At 40.5% G+C, this 24,275-nt stretch overlaps 1 protein-coding gene across 2 annotated transcripts in view; it reads right to left on the reverse strand.

The window, feature by feature from the left end:
• slc38a4 (solute carrier family 38 member 4) overlaps nt 1-17,438 on the reverse strand; it is a 40,764-nt gene extending 23,326 nt beyond the window's left edge. Inside the window, exon 1 of one of the 2 annotated variants that reach the window (XM_069670890.1) lies at nt 17,419-17,438. The gene's annotated coding sequence lies outside the window, so the exon portion shown is untranslated. Of the gene's footprint in view, nt 1-4,259; nt 4,321-17,418 lie in introns of those variants that run through there. The other variant, XM_069670889.1, reaches the window with a different exon arrangement.
• Between the last annotated feature and the right edge of the window lie 6,837 nt (nt 17,439-24,275).

Raw genomic sequence — 24,275 nt, forward strand, 5'->3', positions numbered from 1 at the left:
ATTAGAGGACAGTTTCAATGGCTGAGATGGTCTAGAAGACGCCTGTTCTGATGATCAACACAATAGCTACTTCCCCAGGTCTAAGAATTTCATAAAAACTCAACACAGGAATGCAAATTTCCAGATTACTACACATTGCATTGTGTCGTCTTATTGGCGTCAAAGGAGACATTTAGCCTTGGTGAAGAACACTTCAGAGAGAAATGGGGCCCTCTAGTCTGCAAACTAGTCCGTCCCATTTCCTGGAACTGAGGGTCTATTTGTTATGTTGCCTTGAAGAGGAAAGCTGGGAGGTGATGCAACCTCTGCGCCTCATGAAGCTCCACCAGCACTAGCAGGGTCTTGTTAGCTTTATTGCTATTCCTTTTTTACACCAGCTTGATTTTTACAGCAGTACTCGACTGTTACTCGAATACAATATATAATAAAATACCAATTCATCTCGTTTGGGACATTTTTATTACGTTACAAGCCGATGTTAATGTATAGAGGTTGCTGTATGGAGGTAAATCAACAAACCCTGAAATCAGGTCAAGGATGCAATGAGTTCATGAGGCCGCCTGACCGCCTCCATCAACAGCCCGCCTTGTTGTGTGCGTTTGCTGAGCCTCACCCACTGACATTAAAGAAAAAACCACCACAGGGGGAACCCACTTACATTTCCCATCCATAGCATTCATTACTATCCATTTAAGAAGGACATCTAAGACAGTAAACAAAGCCTGTATTTTTTCTGATACTGTTTGCCACTCAAAAGAAGCTTGCTGATTGTATGGACGGAAAGGAAGTGGTATGCACTGACATCACAAGGAAAACACAAACCACCAACAAGTATAAAACCACAGCGGAGGTGTCAAACACAAAAGGAGCACAGGGGAAAGTTTAGCTCTGAAATGCAGCCAGAAAACAATTGAATGTTTAGGTGCGAAGTTCAAAAAGAGTTTAACCATTTGGAAATAGAAAGAATCCCAATATTGTGCTCAGCCTTGTTGTGTATGGGGGTGCAAGGTAACAACAAAGAATAAAGAGATGTTGTAGCAAACATGCTAAAGACAGGTCAGGAATTAAGCAGCTAAAAACAGAGGATTAAGCTAGGCTAAGGTTTCTCACTTGAGCACTGAGGCTGGAGAGCCAATGCTCTGTTCTTAAATTACCATTAAATAGTTGAAAAAGAATGTAGTTTGTTTGTACAGCCACTTTCCCACTGGTCAAAAAACCTGCTAACACTTGGCTTTTTTGCTTAGTGGGAAAGGTTACAATCGGCATTCAGACCCGGGTCAAATGACTCTGCAGTAGACCTGGGGAATTATCGCCTCGGCTCCAATCGGCAATGATGGGAACTCAAAACCTGTGTCGACACACTTATCTCCGGCCCCTTTCCGGAGCGATGATATGACGTGCACAGCTACAAATTCTGCCCGACTCCGTCCAAACACCGCTCAAATAGCGTTAGAAATTTGTTGGTGCTGAGTTTGATAAATAGACTGAATGAGTAATAGACACTGGCCTCAATGCTGCTTACCAAAGAGTATAATGTAAGTTCTTTGTGCGTACTATTGTTTACTAACCCTGTTTCTGACTTGTCTGTGACGTCAGATGGTGACGCAGCAGAAAAGACCGAAAGGAGTATACTCCACTGGCAATGGGAAAAGAGACAATCGGCATTTATTATCTTTATATGCTTTCAATATGAAGCTACACAGCTGCTAGCTAGAGCGTTGTAGCCTACAGGCATAAGAGTCAAATTGACCCATAATCTAATGCCAATGTATCCCATCCGTACATACAGCATATATCTCTGTAGATGACACTCATTATTTTAGTATACTAAGAAGCCTGTACTGTTGACTGTTATGGGAAGGAAACTTGCCCCATAGCAATGCTGGTACTTTACAATCAGCTTGTTTAACCTTATTTTAACAATGACTCACATTCTGTAAACTGATTATTGGGTTTAAGTGTAAATATTGATCTGCAAAGTAAATGTCAAACAAAGCCTCCTGTTTAAAAAAACAACAATATTTCTAGCAGAAATGTAGTGACATAAAAACTGTAGTGTAAGAAGTACGTTGGTAAAAGATACCAATGGATGCTTGTTAAGCAACAGTTTCTACTGACGCAAGTGGTTTCACAGCAGGAGTTTTGCATCGCAATGTGTGGAGTGTTTACAGTGAACATGCCACTTTCCAGTCACAGAAGACTTTCCATTTGCAACAAGACTTTCAGCTACAAACAATGTCAAAGGTGTCAAAACTCTCCACCGTGATGCAGTTTAACCCAAAAGATAAACTTTCTTTTACATAATATTGAAGTCATGGATAGGCTGTCGTTTTGTCTGGGATCTTGTTCTTCGGAAGTAGAATGCTTTTAAAACCTGACATCTTTGAGCCAACAGAGATTAAGCGGCTACATTAGCGTTAACAACCACATCACACACACCAGTACACCAGAATCTCTCGGTGTCGCTGTCTGCTCTGTGGCGAGAGTGAAACGAAGAATGGTCTTCACTTTTCATTGCCAAAAGGATTAACCTGTCTGACTTTGTTAGCTTCACAAGCCCCCTGGTTTAATGCTGCTGTTGTTACAACCATAACATAGAAGCACACACGTGTGGCAGCGTGCCATGGAGCTCAATGGCTGGTCTCTTGACCACTTGTTGCTGGAAATTTCCCTGTTTTCATTTAAGAGAGACCAAATTTGCACATGACCACACAGCTGTACAAGAAGCCTGCTGAGCACATTTGCATTCTGAATCTAAACCAATGCTAACGAATACAGAACGGCTAGAAACCAAAGTGTTGAATCACATATCAGAGACAAGAGACGCATGTGAGTACTGTCCTCAGACAGACTGACACTTCCGTAAGTGGCCTGACTATTTAGATGCCATTGTGTCCTCAGAGTGTCCTTGGATGTCTTCACACCTCAGTTTACAGCTGTCCATTTGAATGCTAAGTGTGCGTCAGACCACATGCTAGCTAACACAATCACAACACTTAGCTTCTTCAGCTTTTTCAAGTGTATTCAACTTCAGCTTTCTTTAGTTTCAACATAAAACAGGTAAAAAAAATTAACAATAGTGGTACAGTAATAACGTTTAGTAATTCAAAAAAGTACATTATATATATATTTATATATTTTTGCATCTAACTGAAATCCAGCTACTTTGATCATATATAATGAATAAAAGAAGAACTATGGATTAAAATTCCTTAACCACCTGATCTATTGGGTGGGAAATAACCACTTAAAGTCATACTGACCTGATCTTTATTTAATAGTGAGCACCAGCAATCCACGATACACCCAACATTAATTCATGTAGAAAACCATCCTGAGTCACGCTTTTGTTGAGTACTACTTAAAGCAACTGTGAGTTACTTTCGTTTTTCTTTATTGTGTCCCTTATTGTTCTCTATGTGGGTGTATTACTCTCTAACAGAGTGATCAGTCATAACCAGGTAAAAACACCTCACAGTAGATTTGAGTCAGTGATTTACCCTCGATGTAACGTGTTGGCACTAAGTGAATGTTAAAAATTAGAAACAGGAAATTGCAAGCAAAGCAACCAAACTTATCTTGTATATTTTGCAGCTGCAGCAAGTAAGCAAATACATTTAACACATGCACAAACTTAACTAGCTTTGCTATGGATCCGGCAAGTTGAGGACAAAAAGATCAAACAAGTAAAGGTTCAGTTAGAAAAATAATTCTGCATGCATTTATTCAGCTAAATCTGAGAATATCTCATAGTTTCTATGTGGTCAGACCAGACTCTCATTGTAAAATAATAATTACATGCAAACAGAAAAGCACAAAAAAAACACTGAAAGAGCACCTTAACGCTCACATGCTGAACTTCTACAAAGTTTCAAAATAAAAGACCACTTTAAACCGTGCTTTATAACTGATCTTCTTCAAACCTCAGGTCTCCGCTCTGTGAAACACTCCCAACTACCCCATACATCCTTCATCCAAACAAACTCTTGCATCAGCCACCACCTGAGAGAGAAATTCCTTGCAGCTAGGCCAACAGCAGAAACTCACTCTACTTGACTTGTGAGGGGGAAAAGAAACCGTGTGTTCCTCAAACACACCCTGCTGCAGCTAGAAAAGTGAAGTGAGGAAAAATCTTTTGCTCCATAAAAACTAAAGTTCTATCCTTGATGAAAAACCCACAAACATATAGCTTATATTCCAAATCTTATTTTTCATGCAAAGTATGAGCAAGACTTTTCATGCAAACCAGGTATACTCACTTAATCAAAAGTTCCTTAAGGAGATTCCAGGATTTGTCCTTTTATTTTCTTTTAGAATAAATGTGTTTTTTATAAGATAAAGATGATAGACAAGTGACTCTGTGAGAAGCTGCAGCTCTTTTGTAACTCAGGTGAGAAAGCAGGCTTTTAAAAGGGAGGAGGGAGGACCTCTGTCGACCAATAAGGATGAATAGAGTTCACTCAGACCCCTCCTTCTTTGAGCACGGTCGTCAGCACCCTCATAACTCCCCCAATACACACACACACACACGCACAAACACACGCATCTGCAGCCACAGAAATATCCAAGGAGGCCAAAGCAGCGACGGAAGGAAAGATGTCATTCAGGACACCCACAAAAACTAAAAAAGTCTAAACTAACAAACACTTCAAATACAAATCTAAACTCTTATGAAAGAGTAAAACATATACAGCTGATAGATAGATAAATGATTCATACGGACAAAGAGAATTTAGGAATCTAATCTGTAACATAGCCACCATCAGAATGAAAACACAAGAGCGGACCAACGCTGTTAAATACCCCCGGTCGCTTCAAGACGTGATCACATGACATGCCATGTGACCACGACCATCCAGCTTTATACTGGTAGAGAACTAAATGGGCAGGTGGACTGATGAGAGGTCAAGGGGTCGCATGGGGCTGCTTGCAACACTTGGTTCACCAGCGAACTGATCACACACACACACACACACACATCTACGTTAAAAACGCCTTCTGATGTCACTGAATGGAGCGCTTCCTCTGTACCAATAACGGCACATGCACAATTGTTTGCACACGCAGCTCCACACATGCAGATGCCAAAGAGTGTCGGCGGGCAACTGTCAGTGGCTTTAGAGTAGGCTGTTCCACCGGCCAACCAATCAGAGGACAGCGTTGGAGATGTCGCTGTGCCCAAGGTCATATTTATGTCAGGGATGAGTTTTTATCTCTGTCTTCTTTGTAAAGCTCTCCATTGGAGGAAAACACACACGCGGCATGTGAGGTGAGGCACCCGCCTTTTTGTTAAATCAGCTGCCAACAACTTTTGTGCTGTAAGTATTTAAAAAAAAATTAAAATCTAAAATCTTCTGAGTGAAAATCATGTATGTGCAAAAAAAACACAAAAATTGAGTTTCTAACAGGTTTTAAAACTTTTGTTTTGGTTACGGATAAAACATGAAAGGAAATATATGTGGTAGAATCTAAAGTACCAAATGTTGAAAGTCTTTCAACTGGCTATCGAGAGCCGCATCAGACTTCCAGGTTCTCACTTTCTATCACAACAACATGATGGTAGTAAGGATGTTGACACATTTTTTACTCTTTCCTCTGATTCGTAATGTTTGAAACAATGGACCCAACCAACATTTCTCATAGCTCAAAGACTCAAATAAGTTCAGAATATTGTATCAGTTCACTGTGATAGAGATGCTATAAAGCAGGTCTTCAAAACTTTAGCTCAACATCAGCCACTGCCTCCACAAGTGACAATTATAAAATGGTGCCCAAAATTAAAATGTTAGCTAACATTAGCCATAAACTACTGGTTGTACTAGGCAAGATAAGGCTGTAGCAACTTACTTCATGTCTTAAAATGTAATAGACAACAGCTAAGCCCTGGAAAAGTCAAGCTTTATTGCAAATTCTCTGACATCTACATCGGCTTACAATCATGCTAACACAAGCGCTGGTTGACACTGACAAAATTTAATATTGTACACAGTATTCTGCTATCTAATATTTTTGCTTTAAGGAGATATTAACATTAATTACAAAATAAAATGAGGTGTAATCTTGTATTTAACCTACATTTTGCTAAGCTAACATTAGCTGACCTAAGCTAGGCTATGTTACCAGATCAAAAGCTGTAGCTGTGTATTGAACTGAGAATTAATCTTCTCCTTTTGAGTTTGAGTTCTCATTTGTGAGAGGGAGAATATTATTTAAAATCTAATAGCTAGCTTTTAGTCCAGGAAAAAACAACAATTAATCTCAGCTACACCAAAACAACCAAAGCCTGACTTGCTAGCGAACATGCAAACAGAGCTGCTACTACAGCTAAATAAACAAGGCGCTGCTGAGTTACTGGTTTTCAATTGACCTAAAGCCCAAGTATGTGTTGCTATTTAAGGAAAACAATGATGCCTACAAAACAACACAGCCTAGTGAAAAGCAGAGAAAGCTAAATTCCCAGAAGCATAAACTTGTCACCATGATCTTCTCTGCAGCTGCGGGGACATTCCTTAAATGGCGTCACAGTCATTTAAGTGTGTTTGTGTGGGTCTTCACACACATACTTGGCCAATAACCTGTGACTAGAAAGCTGTGCCTGAGCCAAACCTGCGACACACCAAAAAAGGATGGGGGTTGGCTTGGGGGGTTGGGGGGTCACAAGGTCACAAACTTCCGAGTGAAACAGCAGGCAGCTAAAGGAGTGTGTGTGCTCTCTCTTTCAGGTCAAAGTTAAGGAGTTAAGCCCAGTTAAGGAAAGTAACCATATTTAACTGATAATTCCTTTGTATGTTTGTAGAACCTCATTTTATTACCTCCTTTATTAAAGCAGGATTTTCCTTGAAAACGTACTGATTAGGAACAATTAGACAGAAATGATGATGTATTACAGAAACCTTTTCTATAATCGGTAGAATAAAAACTTAAAGGGGCACACAGATATCTCAAACTCAGCTGCAATATCCGTCCAATATAGAATTGATAAATAGCCAGTTTGAATCCATATGAATTGGTGTATCTTTTTTCTTTTACAAAGTAAATGCCAGTTGAAAAGTGTCAACATTGCTTCAGCATGTGATGTTTGCATAACAGCAAATATGTCAGCGCTTAACTAATTATTGAATATTCAACAAGCAGATCCACAGAAAATAGGTTAATTTTTGTGCATAAAAGTGACTTTTCAAGCCTCCCAAATGAAGAAAGTTGCTGCATTCTCTTGTTTAGTTTGATAGGTGACTGAATATTAATGTTTTTTTTGACGGCTTCTTGGGGAAAACCGGGCTTTTGAAGCTCTGCTTGGGCTCTAGACATTTGTTTGACCTATTTTAGTTTTGCTTAACTGAGACATGATGCATTGTCAAGTTTCACATATATTGCATCTTTATCATCCATGTAAGTATCTATGTAAAGGGTCTCTCTTAAAGAAGACTTAAAGCTTCACTTGTTCACTCAAAATGCTGGGCTAACTTTGTAAGTTTGTAGGGGTTCCCACTCTTTCACTTTCCTTCTCACTCCTTCCAGTAAATGTGGATAATGTTTTCCATTGTTGTACCCACTTTTCTCTGCCTAATATATGAACCAAACCTTCTTGTATGAGTGTTTTGGTCAAACTTTGTCATCTTACTGACAGTGTCCACCTACTGCAGCAGCCTGCCAAGACATTTGGACTGTTTGGTTCAGGTTCACTTGATGCTTAGCTCCATTTTCCAGAGCCTGTTTCTGGGTAGTGAAAAAGTTCATACATTTAGATCAGTGTTCAGTAATACTCAAATAATCACTGGAGATAATGTCACACTACTAACTGTAAAAAGCTGTTCATCGTTGGCTTAGTCCCTGGCAGTGATGTTTGTTGTGCTCATTTCTGTAGTAGGAGAATAACAAAGGACGGTTGACCTCGGCTGGTAAACATAAGGTCAAGGGGGATTTTTCACGTCATGGCTCAAGGGGTTAATAACCTCCCCGTTTGGACCAAAACATCAGTCACATGACACCCTGACCTAAAACTTGTACCTTGACAGTTTGAATAAATCTGTCCCACATAAACAATTTCATCCAAAACCATACTACTCCAGCATTCTAGAGCCCGTAAAACAGAAACCCCCTTTTACATTGCCAGTTCAAGGTGGTACTGTTTGTCTTGTCTTTAATGTAAAACGCACAGAGGCGAAGCGGTGGGGCGAAGTTGTTCTGCCGCTAAGATGGCATCCAAGGTAGCAACAGAGGCGAAATGGCATCCCGGTAAACGCCAGAGCCCGCAAGACAGAACAGTGCCATGTATGTGACGCTTGCCCTGTTTGTTCTGCTCATGTAACGCTGGAGCAGTGTGTAAAAACACACACTGGGGTGATTTAACGCTGCTGTGCTTGGTTCAAACTTAAATGGCAAAGTCGCTGTTCGTTACTGCGCTGCTGTGGAATCATGCTAGAGACTTTTAGAAACACTGCTGACCCTGCTTAAATGGATTCTTCTGGAAAAGTATCGGTCATGATATATCTTTCCCTGAATCATCCCACCCTATCGAGTGACCTTTTTCACAACTTAATCAGCTTTGACTAAAATGAATAACTTAACAAATAACAAATGTTGTTGACCTTGTGGTCTATGCTAGCTAGGTTGTTCGGATAACGGTATTAAAACGCGACTTTCGGCATCGGCAAATACGCCAGTCAATGCACCGATCCCATAAAAATATTTATTAGCCCGCACAAAAACAACAGGTGTCAAATCTATTATCGTGTGATGTTAATAAACGACATCAGTGCCGTGCTAGCTGAGAGTGTTATGTTAGTCAAAGCTAGCAAGATGTTAGCAATCGCTTAAAATATGTTTTTTACAGTCCTGCTGGTATTGGAGGTGTACCAGGTATCAGCCGAGGTCTAGGTATCAATGCTAATACAGCATGTGTGAAAGGCTGTTTGAAAGGCAAACGTGGCAGTGTTGTATGTAGCATGTATTATGCAAGCGGCCGGCCTCACATATCTGTCAGTGATCACTAAGAGTTAGAATTTAAAGGCCTCTAATTTCAGCCCGTACCTCTCAACCTCATGCGACTGGCTGCAAATACCACACAGAGCTGTGCTGGTGATTGATTGAGCAGACGGCAACCAATATCTGCTCTAATACAAATACATATCTAGTAAAGTCTTTGAAGGCAAGGTGGCCTCTTTAAGAATTTCACAGGCCCATGCCGACAGATATTTCTGTCCCCTGCGTGTAAAATCTATCAGCTCTGTGCACTTCTTTTCAAGTAGGCAACTGTTATACAATGGGACATACATCATGTGACTATGAGTCATTATTTATGAAATGTTTTTCTTGAATTAAGCTTCAGGACATTTGCATTAAGATTGGTCATTTTGAACACAAAACACATCTGATATATCTGACTGTAAGAAAACAAATACACCTAACTCTTAAATATAAAAGTAGACAGTCCGTTTAAAAAACTTTGGCGTGGTCATGAATCAGAGTGCTTAAAAGTTCTGGAAACTTCTCCAGGCATGCTTGCTTCACACTGGCTCAGTTACAGAAATTAACACGCGTCATGGGAGCTGCATATTGCAACCACAGGCCTCCACTGGAAGCCATAAAGCAAATGTACAAAAGCAGTTTGGAGGCAGAAATGTAGATGTTCATGGGAAATGGAGGACCTATGATTCATTCTTTACCTAAACCAGCCTACTTTACCGACACACAAAAAAGCCAAAAGACAATGTTTTTGTAGGGATATCAGATAGAGATACTTTGTTAGAGGGTGGACTAACTCAAAAGGTTGCAGTGCTCACTGCGTGACCCTGAGCCTTATGTAAGTGGTTCCACCAAACCCAGCCAATCACCGCTACGACTGAAGCATGTCATGGACAGATTTACAGCTGCTGGTTACATTCAGTACATTGAGTTATGTGGCTACTGTGCTTGGTCATAATATGTAGCACTTTGGTGGCAAATGTTGGAGCTGCAGAGAAACGACCGCATCATACATGGCAGAGAGCCACGCACATCTGTTTTGAAGTGAGCGCACACGCTCCGCCACATGATGCGTCTCTTTGCTTCCACATGGGAGCAATTTGTTATATGTTGCACGATGAGACAACTCAGTTTCTGTCCAAGAAATAAATAGGTCATTTATGTAGTAAGGTTAGAGTTGAAAAACATATTTCCAGTAGATTTCAATTTTAAATGACTTTTTGTTTGACACCACACCTGACCAAGAAGTTATCCGATTAATTTACTAATTCTGATACAGCTGATAAACCAGGTCAAGAAGAAAGGCTGGAAAATTCAGAGGTGTATTTTTGGCTAATATTCAGCCTCAGCATATTTTTGGTTTTCCAGCTGAACCCTTGAAGTCTGCACACGTGGAATGCACGCATGCAAATATTTCAGCCAGGGCCATCATTTACCTCCTGACAGGTCCTGCAGGCGAGTTTTAACACCTGATACGCCATTTTGTGCTGCTTTTTTGCAGTTACAGTTTGTTAGTTATGGTATTAGAAAAAAAAAGCTATGGCACTAAGAGGCTTTGTGTTTTGCCCATTTCTTTTATAACAACTCCACATTTTGAATGAGCTTCACATCTGTCTCTTGGACTCACAAACTACCATAGAAGCTTTCTCTCTGAGAGCAGTAATATGAGCTAATCGCTAACGTCAGCATGCTAACAAATGGGGAAGCCACCATCCTGATTATTAGCAGGTATGTTTACCATGTTCACCATTTTGATTCAGTAAGTTAGCATGCTAATGTTAGCACAAAACTTAAGGAGCAGTCAGTAGGATTCTTCCAATTGGGACCATGGCGTTAGCATGAAACTGTGCAGGGGGAGATGATATAGAAAAGTTGGTCCTTTCTATACTTGCAACAGGACAGTGCAAAATCATCAGTATGTGATTGCAATTAAAAAGCATTAAAGCATTGTGCAAATTTTCTCTTTGATAAAATCGAAATCTCCAAAGATACGAATCCACACAAGTCGCATCATAAAGAAATGTCCAAGAACTGAACTGAAGCAGAGTGTCTCCCTTTATAACGCACAAAAGGAGCCCAATGATCCGGCACATGCCTTTTGGTTGAGCTTGGACAGCGAAGATTTATGGAGGTATGAAACTCGAGTAGAAGTGATAGGAGTGCAGTACTCCCTCGAGAAATCACTCAGACGGACTAACACGAGTTCAACTTTCTCTCCCACCACATTTCTGTTACGTAAGTTTGTGCAGACCGAGTGTTTTTAAGCATTCTGTACTACAGTGTTTTCTAATGATTATGTGTTTCAGTATTTAAGTTTTGACTGAATCTTGTTCTGATAAATCTTTTTAAATGCTCAGAAAGTAGAAAAACAAAGATTTGCGTTGGACTGCATCTTGATTTCTGATTGATGCGAGACACTGTCACTTTAAAATTCCAGGATAATCCCAAAGGCAAACGGGAATTTCTTTGAAGAATGTGGTAGCAACAAATCGCAGAGAGGTCAGAGCTAAAGAAAAAAAACATACTGACTAAAACTTAGTGCCGTCATGTGTCATGAAAGGACAGTTGTCCTTAAGTAAACACCACACTGGCCCTTTGTACATGAGCTTGGTGTGTCCTAACCTTGTTTGTGAACTTGCTCTTGGAGACCCTCTCTGATTTCATCTTATCAGTGAGTATTGATCTGCTTACTCATGTACGCTAATGATGACGGCAGCATCTGGCTCTGTAACGACCTACACTCCTTTTTTAAGCTCCAGGGTTTAACCTTTTTCCAAACGCCCAGATTTACAACACTTTAGTTTCTGTTTGACAACATGGAAAGGACAGAAGGTTCAGTGTTTACTGTTTTTCACCATGTGAACACCACAAAAACACAACACTAAGGGTAATTTGAGAGCAAACCGCCAACTATCTGAGTCACCTGTACAAAGATGTCATTGGCTTTAAAGCATGTGGGACAGACCGCTACGTCAGCAGGACACATTTACAGAATAATGTACTAGTTTTGTTGCACCGTGTTGAATACTGGCCAACTTAAACAAATCAGTATGAACACTTTGTACAGAACATTGCACATTTTTAAACTTATGAGGGCAATACACAGGATGACTGTCACTATGACATGTCGCCACCTCCAACATCTTCAATCTCTGGCAGGTCATTAAAAGTAAGCGTATTATGTAAGTGTGAATTCATCATTTGAATTAATTATGTAAGATGGATGATAAGAACGCCCTGTGTTCAGATTTTATTCTCTTTTGTGTGTCTGTTTACAACACAGCGTGGGTGTCAGTGACCATGAACCTCGCTTGCTTTGATCATTCAGAGGCCCGTTGTGGGACATTTTGGCACTGGTCGGGTTTGGCATGCCACCATGTTGGAAGTAGGATAACTGGACACTGTAATGACGTCATCTCCCCCAATTACTGACTATTGTTAAGGTAGATTTTAGGGGCCTTAGGGGGCGGCTATGGCTCAGAGGTGGAGTCGGTCGTCTTTCAGTCGGAAGGTTGGTGGTTCGAGCTCCCTCTGTCTACATGTCACTGTCCTTGGGTAACACAGCTGGAAATTTTTTGTTCTGAGAATGTTACGTGCAATGTTTTTAATAGTTGGAGAACGCTCTCTGAAAACATTTTCAGAAAGTTGCAGTGAGAATGTTCAAATCACATTTCAGGAAAATATTATAAATCACGTTCTGATCGTTCAGGTCAAACTAACATCCTGAAAAGATCCTCAGAATGTTGCAGTTAAAACGTTTTGTTTTAACGTTACATGAGCTTGATTTGAAATGATAAACATCTTTAAAACGTAATTACAACTTGTAGGAAATGTTAGCCAATGTTATGGGAACGTTCCCTGCCAGCTGGGAAGACACTGAAAAAGCAGCTCAGAGTGGTCGCAAGACTAGAAAAGTGCTATACAAGTGCAGTCCATTTACCATTTAGATTTTAATGATTGGCCTTCTTATCAATACTGAATTATGTTGCCATATATTGTGGCTCAGATTTCTGGCGGATAGACGTAAGCGGATGTTTTTGTATTTTGTGTAAATTTGGGCTCTTTCGTAGATGATGAGGGTTTTGTGAGTATCTTCGGTGAAGTGCACCACTTTGAAGGAAAGGTGATTGCTCAAATCATAACGCAAGACAAAACAAGACAATCATATTGAAATGGAGTGTGGCGCAACAATTATTCTATCACAATTACTTTGCCAACAACATCATTTAAAATGAAAGTGCAGCCAAACTTTATGCTAAGCTAGGTTAATTTAAGCTACATAGCCTTTGGTGTTTGCTTTATATTTAATGTACTCTCGGCCAGAAAGCATGTAAGTCAATTTACTGCATTTAAAACTCTTCCTTGCAGCATGAAGCAGGAAATTCTCTGTCATGCTAAGCAGACTCAGTCCATTGCTCAATATAATTTCACAACTGGTTGAAAAGAAACTCAAGGTGCTCTAGCTCTAAGACGTTACAGTTCCAATTCCAGGAGCTTAAAGACTACTTGCACCTGATTAACAAGGAAAACAACTGTACGTTTAATGGATTTGTAAATAAAAGGGTTGAGCTGATGTCTGAGGGTCACTCATAATAGAACAGGTGGATTCCCATCTAATTAATGTTCTTTTAACTCTATATGACAGCTAATTATTGTAACCCTCGTTCGCTACAGCAATCACAGGTTGTAAAAAGTTTAGTATAGTGAACTCAGTGGTCAAGCAGCTGTGTCGGCAAACAACCCACCATGTTTATAGGATCTACAGCAGGGCACTGAACCCCTGTTGCAGACCTCTGACCTCAGGCCACCATGTGTGGAGAGAAAAAAGGGGACTTTTTCCTGCGCGGATCAACAACAGTCCACATAATGAAGTACGCTTGGATGTATGTGGCTGCTTTGCGAACTTGAAGAGTGTCCTCAATGCACATTCCATGTTACTGAATTATGCAATCGTGCAGGTAAAAATAGACCTGCTCTTAAATTATACGGTGTGCCACCTTCTCAGATTTCAATTGAACATGTTGACAGTGTTTTGGAAAACTGCCAACTGCTTCTCACCTTTGTGGCTCTGCCTCACTCTGTCTTTGTGTTAGTGATATCCACTCTTTTGAAACTGACTCTGCATCTGGCTCGCAGCTCGTTGGCTCATTCACGCTCTAAGTTACATCAGCCAGCACCCGCAGCGCTTCAACAGTGCAGCTGCTCCTCAGGGTCTGACCTACATGTGTCATACAGGTCTCCTGACAGCCAGTGAGGACAGAGAGCCCACAGCCGAGCTCTGCCCTGCTGACAGGTGTTCAAACCTGTGCTGGTATCGACCCTCACCTGCAGCCTTGGAAAGTTACTGAAGAGGCTTAGGTTAGATGTTAAAACACTGGGGCCACAAAAAGGAGCACTTCAAAGTCAGTCTACCGGTCGTTTGGAGAACTGCTCATCCAGTCACAAAGCTGAATAATATCTTTGTGGTTCTGGAGCGAGCTTTGATAAGTTTGTGACTTTGGAGTTGCAACAGAACTCCTACGTAGCAAACTTGGGCTGTGGAGATTAAGAGACGTCGGTATGTACCAGTTAGGCAGGGTCAAATTAAAGATGCTGCGAAATTGAATTCTGGGAAATGTAGGATCCATACCAATACCGATAAATTGCGGGAGCACACGGTCGCTTTCCTTTTTAGACTGTTTGCCTTCATCTGAGCGCCGAGTTTGTTTCTTTTATGTAGATTTTCACTTATTTTTGAAGTTGTATCTGTAGTCATCGATCTTTTCTTTGTTTGTTCAGCCATAGTAGATTCCTGTTTATTCGCAACACTTGCACAGAACAGGAAAGCAGCCGCTTAGCTCCGCCTACCAGTGTTGTGACCAAGACATCTTTGCTCAAGTCCTAGGTAAGTCTCAAGTCACTTGGTCCAAGTCTCAATCAAGTCTCGAGTCATTTTTTTCTTGGGTAAGTCAAGTTAAGTCACAGGTTATGTCAAGTCAAGTACAGTCGAGTCCTTAGTTAAGGCAAGTCAAGTCACTTTTTTTCCACCAAAGATACAGCACTCTCTGTAGTATCCGGTCTTTATAAAGAGAAAAGACAAGGTATCAGCAGCCCGTCTAATAATGATATTATCGGCCAATTTATATAACCTGTTCAAAAAGTATGTATCTGTATTATCTTGGCACAGACGCAGCCATGATGATGGTCTGCTCTGAGATCGTATTGAGTAGTAACAAGTACGACTGATGAGGCTTCTCTTTGGGGAAAAACATTAGGTAGCGGGGGCTTTGATGTTGTGTGTTGCCATAGCGAGGAGTCATCCAATCATGACAATCACATACCATCTTTATACCATACCACATACCATTTCATCAGTGGGCCATGGGCTCAATCACCATTGTGTTAACTAATTCAGTGATAGATTGTGACTTAACAGACTTTTAAATGAAAATCTTTTAAATTATACTTTAATAGCTTGAGTGATCCTTTAATATAGAGGGATTATAAATAGAGCCTGATATTTATATTATTGGGACGATATCGGCCTATTGTAGATATATCGATATCAGTGTAAATGTTTTTCGATAAGTGCTGATTTGGAAACATGAGCATATAGAATGCAGAAAAACATGCATGAGGTGATTAGAAATATCAATCTTATTTATTATTTTTAAAAATCTCCTCTCCCAGATGTTCATATAATTTTTCCCTCCAAGTACCGACATTTGCATATCTGCCACTGAGTACTGATCCGACTAAAAACCAAACAAAGGACTGTTGTTGTTTGCTGTCATCATGTGATATATAACCGAAAGCCGGTTCTGCTTTGCTGCTTTCAGACAGAAGTAACTGGTAGTTGCCATAACACATCCATGGTAGCAGCAGAACACAACTTGCTGTGAAAGCCACTGTTCTGAAGCAACGAAGAAGGAAACAAAGTTTTTCAGGGTTAATAAACTGCGTTATCCGATCGGTGCATAGTCTGGTGGATGACGCAGTTCAACTATGCACATTTAAATCTCTAACACCATCAGAGTCAACACATCCACTTTGCTGTTATTGCAGCTGTTGATAATTAAAAAACCTTTTGACAGAGACATAGGTGGAGCTTCATTCAGTGAAGACATCACTAGAACACTACTGTTACGCAAGTAAGGTGCACAGGGGGGCAGAGAGGGCTTGTCAGTGTTCAAGCACAGTCACTGTGTGGCAACCGGGTATTTTTAGCAGTCAGAAGAGCCACGATTGTAACTGAACTCACAACTTAAATATGCAAAAGCGGAGATATTCTCCTGGCTGAATCTAGGCTTTGTTTTAAGTCCTTCCACAGTTTTAGGCCAGAATTAGGCTGTGCGGCTTCAGGGTTAATGCAGTTTAACATGAGGATGAACATAAAGCATTACAGCAGTGAGAGTGACAACTGAGCAGATGTTTAAAAGCAACAGACAGAGGAACGTTTTGGAAAATCCCCCTCAAGACGAAGTGACACTGCTCTATTTTACTGTCAAATTCCTCAGAGACATTACTGAGTTGTCACAGAATCAAAGAGGAACACCCTTGTTTCGACAATAACATGAGGTAAGAAAATGCACAACCTGGCTTGAGAGAAAGACAAAAACTTTTGCTGCAAGTTAAAATGAATAAAACAATTTTCCACATTATTTCCACCTAGTGCATGACAGCAGTTTGAGCCTATAATTGCAGTCATAACATATTTATTAGTCCTCAGTGCGCCCTGCCCCTCAGCATGCTGCTGTCTGCTGTTACATAAACCACCATCTCTATTAGCCATATAGTCACACATCTCCTCTGTTTATCCATCCAAACTTATCAATCTGATTTATTTCCTTTTTTTATAAGTTGCACACGCACTATAAGTAGACAGCAGGCAGCGTGAGTGATGCAAACTGGAAACACTAATAGTCGCCTTTGTGTTTTCTCTCAGTAAAGGCGGAAAGGCAGCACAGCAGGGCAGGGAAGCATGCACAGAAACACAACATGCAAAAGAGTAGTTTCAGCCCATATGATCAACTAGTGCCTTCAGAGGAACCGTGTGTTTTTAAAGCAGCAGCCAGACGCTAAATTATCACCTTCGCACTAAAATAAGGCGTAATTCTCTTTTATAAATAAAGACGCGTGTTTGGCGCTTAACGCTGCTTTCTATTGACTGCAGGCAACACCCTCCACACACGGCTACTGTTGCTGCTTCTCTTCTATGTAATAGTTAAAGAATGCACTTAAAAAAAAGTATTTAAAACAGAAGCAAGTCTTAAAAAACTATTAAACTCACGCGCAAAATAGGCATGCTTTTATTTTGTTACATTTTCTAATTAGGCTATTACGCTCCAAGCAGCGTCTGCCAAATCCAATAAATAATCACAATTAAACTACCCGCTTCCAGGCCGCCAAATATGGCAGTCAGAATTAACCAGGTAGATGAAAAGAAACATTAAAAGTAAAGTGTTTGGGTCTTACCGACTGTTTGAGGGTGGCGGACAGCTGCAGCAGGCGGGGGAGGAGGCGGACTAGTGAAGACAAGAGTTGGAGACCCTTCCCATTTAACAAGCAAGGAGTCTGAGTGGAAATTTCCATCTGCCATGTGATGATGGCAAGTCCGCGAGCGTCGTGTTACAACGCCGAGCACTGCTGGGGGTTTGCTGATTCTCTCAATCACCCCCCCCCCCCCCCTCCTCTTTCTTTTTAGCAGCCCATTGACAAGACGCTTAAATATGACTGCTTTACAAAAATCTCATCTAATAGCCCCAAAGTGACGATTCAAGTGGTTTCACACGGTCTAATTATTACTATGCCGTCCTCTTAAATATATTGTTTTAAGATATAAAAATCAGTATGCATATTTATTCAGGCTACAGGGTGTTTGCGCAACGTTTCAGATAAAAAGGTTTATTTAATGATTGTGCGCGTGTACTGACTGGGATCCTTTGTTTACATTCCGCCCGGCCACGTTGTAGGGAAAGAAAGGAGGCTCCACACACCGCGTGCACTGCAATTATGTTTTAAAGGGGAAGTAGAGAGGGAAAATAGCAGCAAATTAAACAGAGGAATTTGTCTTAAAATGTAGGCGTTACGCATGCGTCATGATCAGCGGAGGTTTCATAGCTGTATTTTGTTTTTTAATAGGTTTTCTACTGTTAAAGATTAAAGTACCAATCACATTTTTCTCTGTTTTAAATGAAACAATTTATCAATTAATGAAAAAAAAAGACATTTTTTTCATTGTCATTGCCAATTAAAATACATGTTAAATGGACTGCTCTTATATGTCACTTTACTAGTGTTCAGACCACTCAAAGTGCATGTTACAATAACCATTTCACATGTCATGCACAGTTCCAATCTGCCCGCGATGAACTAGCAACTTGGGGTTCAGTGTCTTGCTTGAAGGACACTATGCAGTATGCAGCAGCTGGGAATCAAACCGCCAACCTTGCGATTGAGAGATTACCCACTCTATCACTGTGCCACGGCCGCCGCAAAATAAAAGAGACTGCCCGCACATTTAATACGATCGCATAGTTCCTCTGTGCAACAGCTTATTTCAACCCATATTTACGTCCGCAGCTAGGGGGCAAACTAGTGATATAAAGAGCGATAACAAGAAGGGGCAGCCAGGGTCAACCAAAAACAGCGCTATATAAGTACAGTCCATTTACCACTTCAAACAAACAGCAGTATAACACGAACAAGAGCCTGTCTGCTGAATGAGTTCTTTACATTTTGACTATGTATTGTCTCTAAAAGTATAATTTCCAACACAAATTTTAGCTTGTAATGGAGAATTTTTGACAGTAAAACTCCATCAAGTTAAATATGTGGAGCTGTGATATGCTAGCATTTCAGTTGTCAAAGTCCTTCCTGAATTGATACCAAACAGTAACCACCACAATAACCAATAAAGGATATACAAACTGTGTTTCTTCTTTTCTGAATGTACTCCTCAGACTTTATCAAACAGTGTGTGTGGTCCTATGATACTTTTTTTGATTGTCTGCGGCCCTCCTGTCTTTGTCTATTCAGTCGCCGGATATTTGTGCTTTTACAAAACCCCAGTTCTTCTTGTGTTTACTCAAGACAAACCGCATATTGAAAACACATCACTTTCTCTGTGCCGGAGGATTGTTCCAAAGACAGATCTGCCAGACTCCATTTGCTAAACGGGAATTTGTGTACTTAATTTCATGTCCTGTCAAACATGTGGCGAACCCTGCTTGGATTTCAGAACACACAGTAATCAAAAACATGAAAAAGAATTAAACCATCTGTTAACATGAACAAAAAGGAAGGAAAACATCTATTATAATGCCATTAGGGAATTATGTGCCAACTGCAGCATCCATGTTCACAATAATCCCTTTTATTATCCCAATAAACAAAGTATAAACTGATTTATAATCATTTCTATATTAATATCAATACAGTCGCCCTTCTTGGATTTTTACCCTGTATCTAATGTCCTCTACTATTTCCTCCTCCTGTTTTTAAAGGTGGAAAGAGGAAGCTGATGATTGCCTGACAACATCCGCCCACAGTTTTCACCTCTCTCAACGCCAACAGGCATCTGGCTGCCGCAGGCATTTCCTGTAGGATGTACGAATAGATGATTGACAGTCCACTTCCTACATTATTCTTGGGTGAACACACGGCTCGCTGGGCTGTTAATGTACTTAAACAGCCTCCATCTATTCATCCATTATTTATACCGACTTATCCTGGCTGTTGACTATCCCAGCATGCGTCTCTCACCAGGCATACAGTCGCATGAAAACCACTCTTGTCCATGAGTTTCCAAAGGGACAGCAGGGATATTATTGGGTTGAGTAGTGAATCATAACTATGCATTGGACCATGCAATTGTAAATCTTAAAACATGCTCTGTGAAGCACTACATACAGAGAAGCCACATTTCACTCAGGGGGGCGTTGCTGTATCCTCCCAACACAGTGTTGTGTGCCCGATACGCGTTCTTGTCACCTTACCTTGGGTTGTGTCGTCTCTTTTTTTGGTGCCCTTTAATGTTTGTGTATGTCTTTATGTATGTATACTTCAGTTTTACAGATAAAAAGGATTTGTCGATGTGTAATAACCAAATGGACTGGCAAACATAATATTATCTGGGGCAAGTATTCCTACCCTGACATAGCAGCTCTCCTTCCACACGGTGGATGTTCCGGTCCACTTTTTCCACAAGTAATCCATTAGCCCACTAAATGTTAGCTCAGAAATAACTCTTGCTTACTACTGTACGTAGTTAGCCATGCTTACATATGATTACGTTCTTGAGTTGTAGCTTTAAAAAGGCCACAAAAAGGACACAGCTCCTCAAACGTGTGGAGAAATTGAAAGCTTTACTGACCGGAGGTGCTTTGATGTAAACCTCTGTCTTTTGATTAAAGGGGACATATTTTAGCTGTGTAATCAATTTTCTATTATTCTAATCTGTTTTTGAATCACGTTGGTGATGTTTGTTTATTGTATACATATTTTAATCTAATAATCTAATAAAAAATCCTTCCTCCTGAAACCAACAAGCTGTTTTGCCGTTCAAAGGACAGTATTTGGAGTGACCGCATAGCCCCTCCCCCACGGCCGCACTGCACTGTCACTACAAAGTTGTAGAAATCATGGCTGCTCTAGGATCGGTTATTCGGCCATATACGTACAAGCCAGAATCGCCAGGAGGTATCGGAATTGTAAGTTGAAATCTTGACTTGACTTCAAGCTAGAGCAACACTGAGAACAATAAACACCCAAAAATGCAAAACCCATGAAAATATGAGAATAGCTATTCAAAAGATACGGCCCCTTTAATTCACTCGTTGACATCGTAAGGGAGACATGGCACAACAGCTGTTACGAAACAGCTGCCAAAGTCTCACTTCATCTTGCTCGGAAACATGCCGGTTGTTTCGAAAAATTGTTGATGATATTTCCTAATGAATAACAGCAGGATATGTCTGATAGGGCTTAATGATTATTTTTTAATGAGTCTTCAGGATACTCAAAGAGCTATGCTGGATGCTGTAGAAATGCTCACCACACATATTTTGTTCCAACATTGTGGGATATCAAGTTTAGTTTAGAATGAAAGGTAAATAAAAAGGTCTCGAGGGCATTTAAGGTCAAGAAAAAGTAATCTCATTTCCATAAAAACTATGTAACAAAATGAGCTGTGCATTTGTTATAGCATCCATACCATGGCCTTCTCTTACTTATCCGTAGCTACATTTGTAACATTAAAGCTACATAACTGAGACTGGGTATTTGTAGGCTGAGATACGAAGGTGAACTTGGTGCAAGTCTCAAACTAGTAACAATAGTTCTTTTCTGCAACAGCGCTGTAACGAAGCTCCGCCGTTAAACCGCATCTATACTTTTACACTGAACCACACAACAGCGTAGTCTTGCTGTCCCATGTTGTCATGTTACACAGCGCTACAGCGTCGCAGAGGCAAACTGCATGCAGCGTGTAAAGCTCACACATGATGCCCCTATGTCTAAAAAAAAAACCTGCTGGAAGAGCCCTGATGGATGTCCCTGTCGTAGATAAAAAGGGTGCCCTTCCAGTGGATAAATGATACATGTTGGAAAATTAGTTGGCCTCCACGTGCTCCTACGTGTGAGACTATGTGCCCTCATGGTGTGCCTCTACAATTCAAAATGCCCACGTTGTTGTTTCCCATCCCACCTTTCTGCGCGCTGGTGCCCCATGACATACAGCTGGTGCCCTTTATATTTTTTTTTGCCCCTCAAACAGCCTGAGTATGCCACTGTTCACACTGACTGGCACGAAAAGGCTTTCATGTTTCACGCCAACAAGTTTAAAATTTGTGCCGAAATAAGTTGTGTGCATGTAACCGCCTCTTTATAAATAAGCGACTTCTCCACAAACTGCTGTGAGACTGCGATGTAGATACTGGACTGCGTGTCGAAACTGTGCAGACCTGGCTCACAAAGCCGGTTGACCTAGTTAACTGAAATAGAAACGCCTCGGACTTCTAAGAGGTGAGAAGCTAAAAAATGTTTGTGACGTTCTTGTATGACACAAAGTTAGAATTACTGCCTTCATTGATTTTATTTGCAGAGACAGGAATCAATATAATTTAACAGGAGGCTGCCAGCATTTACATTTGTATACAGCTTTTATACTTTTTAATAAGCAATATTTGAAATATTATGATCTAAGCTAAGCTTTTAGCATCTTTTAAGTCGTACTGGGCAGTCGTTATTTTATGTGTATGATCCCAATGAGCATTTTTGCATTGAAAAGACGTTTAAAACTGTTTAACAGTGACCGTTTCTTCGATTACACCAGGAAATCTGCTTCTGTCACAAGATTCATCACTCATTCACACACAGTGATTTACAAGTCGCATCTCATACTACATATTAAGTGGCTAAAACGAATTTGTAAGTGAGCAGTGCATCACTGTCACCAACGAATAAATGATTGCAAACACGGGTGTTGGATTCAATCTTGTGAGAGCTGCATCCAAGTCCAGGACTCATCACCGCCAAACACCGGGGTCTCCTGCGACACGTCTGTCCTTCAGGTATTAATAAACCACGTCAGCTTCCAGGGGTCATAGTCCTTCATAGTCAGAGCGGCACAGCCAAAGTACCTGCACATGCTCAGTCTTGTTTTTTCTTCTTCTGTAGGAAGTGTTTAACACGGCTTTCTTTACAATGCCTTCTTGTTAACATCACACAGCCCATAAAACGCTGTATTTAGATTTTTGAATGAAAAATAAAATGCGTTGAAATTAAATTTTTGTGTAGAAATGGCACTAAATCATTGCTTATGCCACCTTTTCAACGCTAAACTGAGCAAGTTATCAAAACTATAAAACAAAAATGTGTTTCTGACACGTTGCACGTCGCAAACGTGCATTAGCCGGTTGAAAAATGTTTGGAATGTGGTCTTAGATGTTCAGACCTGACTTCAACCAAATTTCAACAATGAAATCCCGCTTGGTGCACACTGGGATGTAAAATATAATAAGTCCGGTTCAGATCAATGATTCACGATGCACAAAAACAAAACAGTTTTAGAATGTTGCAGAGAAAATTGCAGCGGTGTGAACTGGTTAGTTTCAGAGCGTATAAAGCCGTTGCCTGGAGTTGTAAAAGATTTGACTTGTCGAATCGCCGAATGCAGTTTTAGAACGGAATGATGTCGCTGTTTCACTTCAGCCAATCAGGAAACAGCATACATTTTGAAATTTATAGCATAAACTTTCGGAGGCACCCTGTTTCTGGCGCTGCAGTAGCCAAAGACGCCTCCAGATCCTCTCTTCTCCTAACTCTCTGTCATTTATTAACAGTGTTACAGCTAACATTGCGAGCATGTCACTGTCATCCATTTTTTTTATAGCTATAACAGAAATCCAGCTAGTTAATTAATGTAACCTAGGCCTATTACTTATGTTATAGTATTAACTAACGTTATAGTATTAACACAGTGGGGTATGTCAGTGCTTCTTTGCTATCAGCTGCGTCTGTGTGCGTTGCGTTGCTTTGATGTGAACAGCCCAGTTTTAGAACATTCACGATCACATGTGAAGGGATTCTTTTGGCAGGTGCATCCAGTCTTGTTGTGAATCATTGATCTGAACTGGCCTTACATTAAATGAGATTATATGAAATGCAGCTGCACCTGACCCTGGATGGATTTTGCCTTTATTTTTGTATCAGAACTGATTTTTTTTTCTGTTTGCCCTTACACTGAAATGACCTGTGAGCGGGTAATCTTTGAAGTCCTCACGTGCATGAACGTGAGCTTCTTCAAGTGTCAGTCGCTTCACTTTAGCCCTCTAACCTCAATAAAGATAATGGAATCAGCAAAGTCACGTTAGCGCTTTGGTGAAATTCCATTTGACCTACATGATGAAAGAAGCATTAAAGGTGCCACCGGCCATGTGAGAGTGGATTATATCGCTCTTTCTCTTTCTTTTTGAACTTTTGTTACAAAACTGTTACAGTAACTTCAATTTTATATTTTTCTTAACTTTTCTTTTCAGCAGACATGTGGATGCTGTTTGTCTTGAACTTTATTTAGTCTGTGGTCGACAATTTTGAATTAAGAGGGCGTCACGCGACTTTTAATATAATATCAGAAGGTCATAATTAAGCATAAGGAGCTAACTGTCGCTTCCAGGGAGCGATGCGAACTGGGCCCAGTACTTCCTGTATTTTCCCTCTGATGATTAAGAGTTAAATGCAGCTGAACCAGTGGCAGCCATCCCGTCCACTCTGATCAAACACTGCTGAACTTGGTTTGGACGGCAGCATAATACTAACAAATAGAGATTACA

Source organism: Semicossyphus pulcher, unplaced genomic scaffold (genome assembly GCF_022749685.1).
Source record: "Semicossyphus pulcher isolate SPU_LCO1_2020_fin unplaced genomic scaffold, fSemPul1.0.p SCAF_20, whole genome shotgun sequence".
Classification (NCBI taxonomy): domain Eukaryota; kingdom Metazoa; phylum Chordata; class Actinopteri; order Labriformes; family Labridae; genus Semicossyphus; species Semicossyphus pulcher.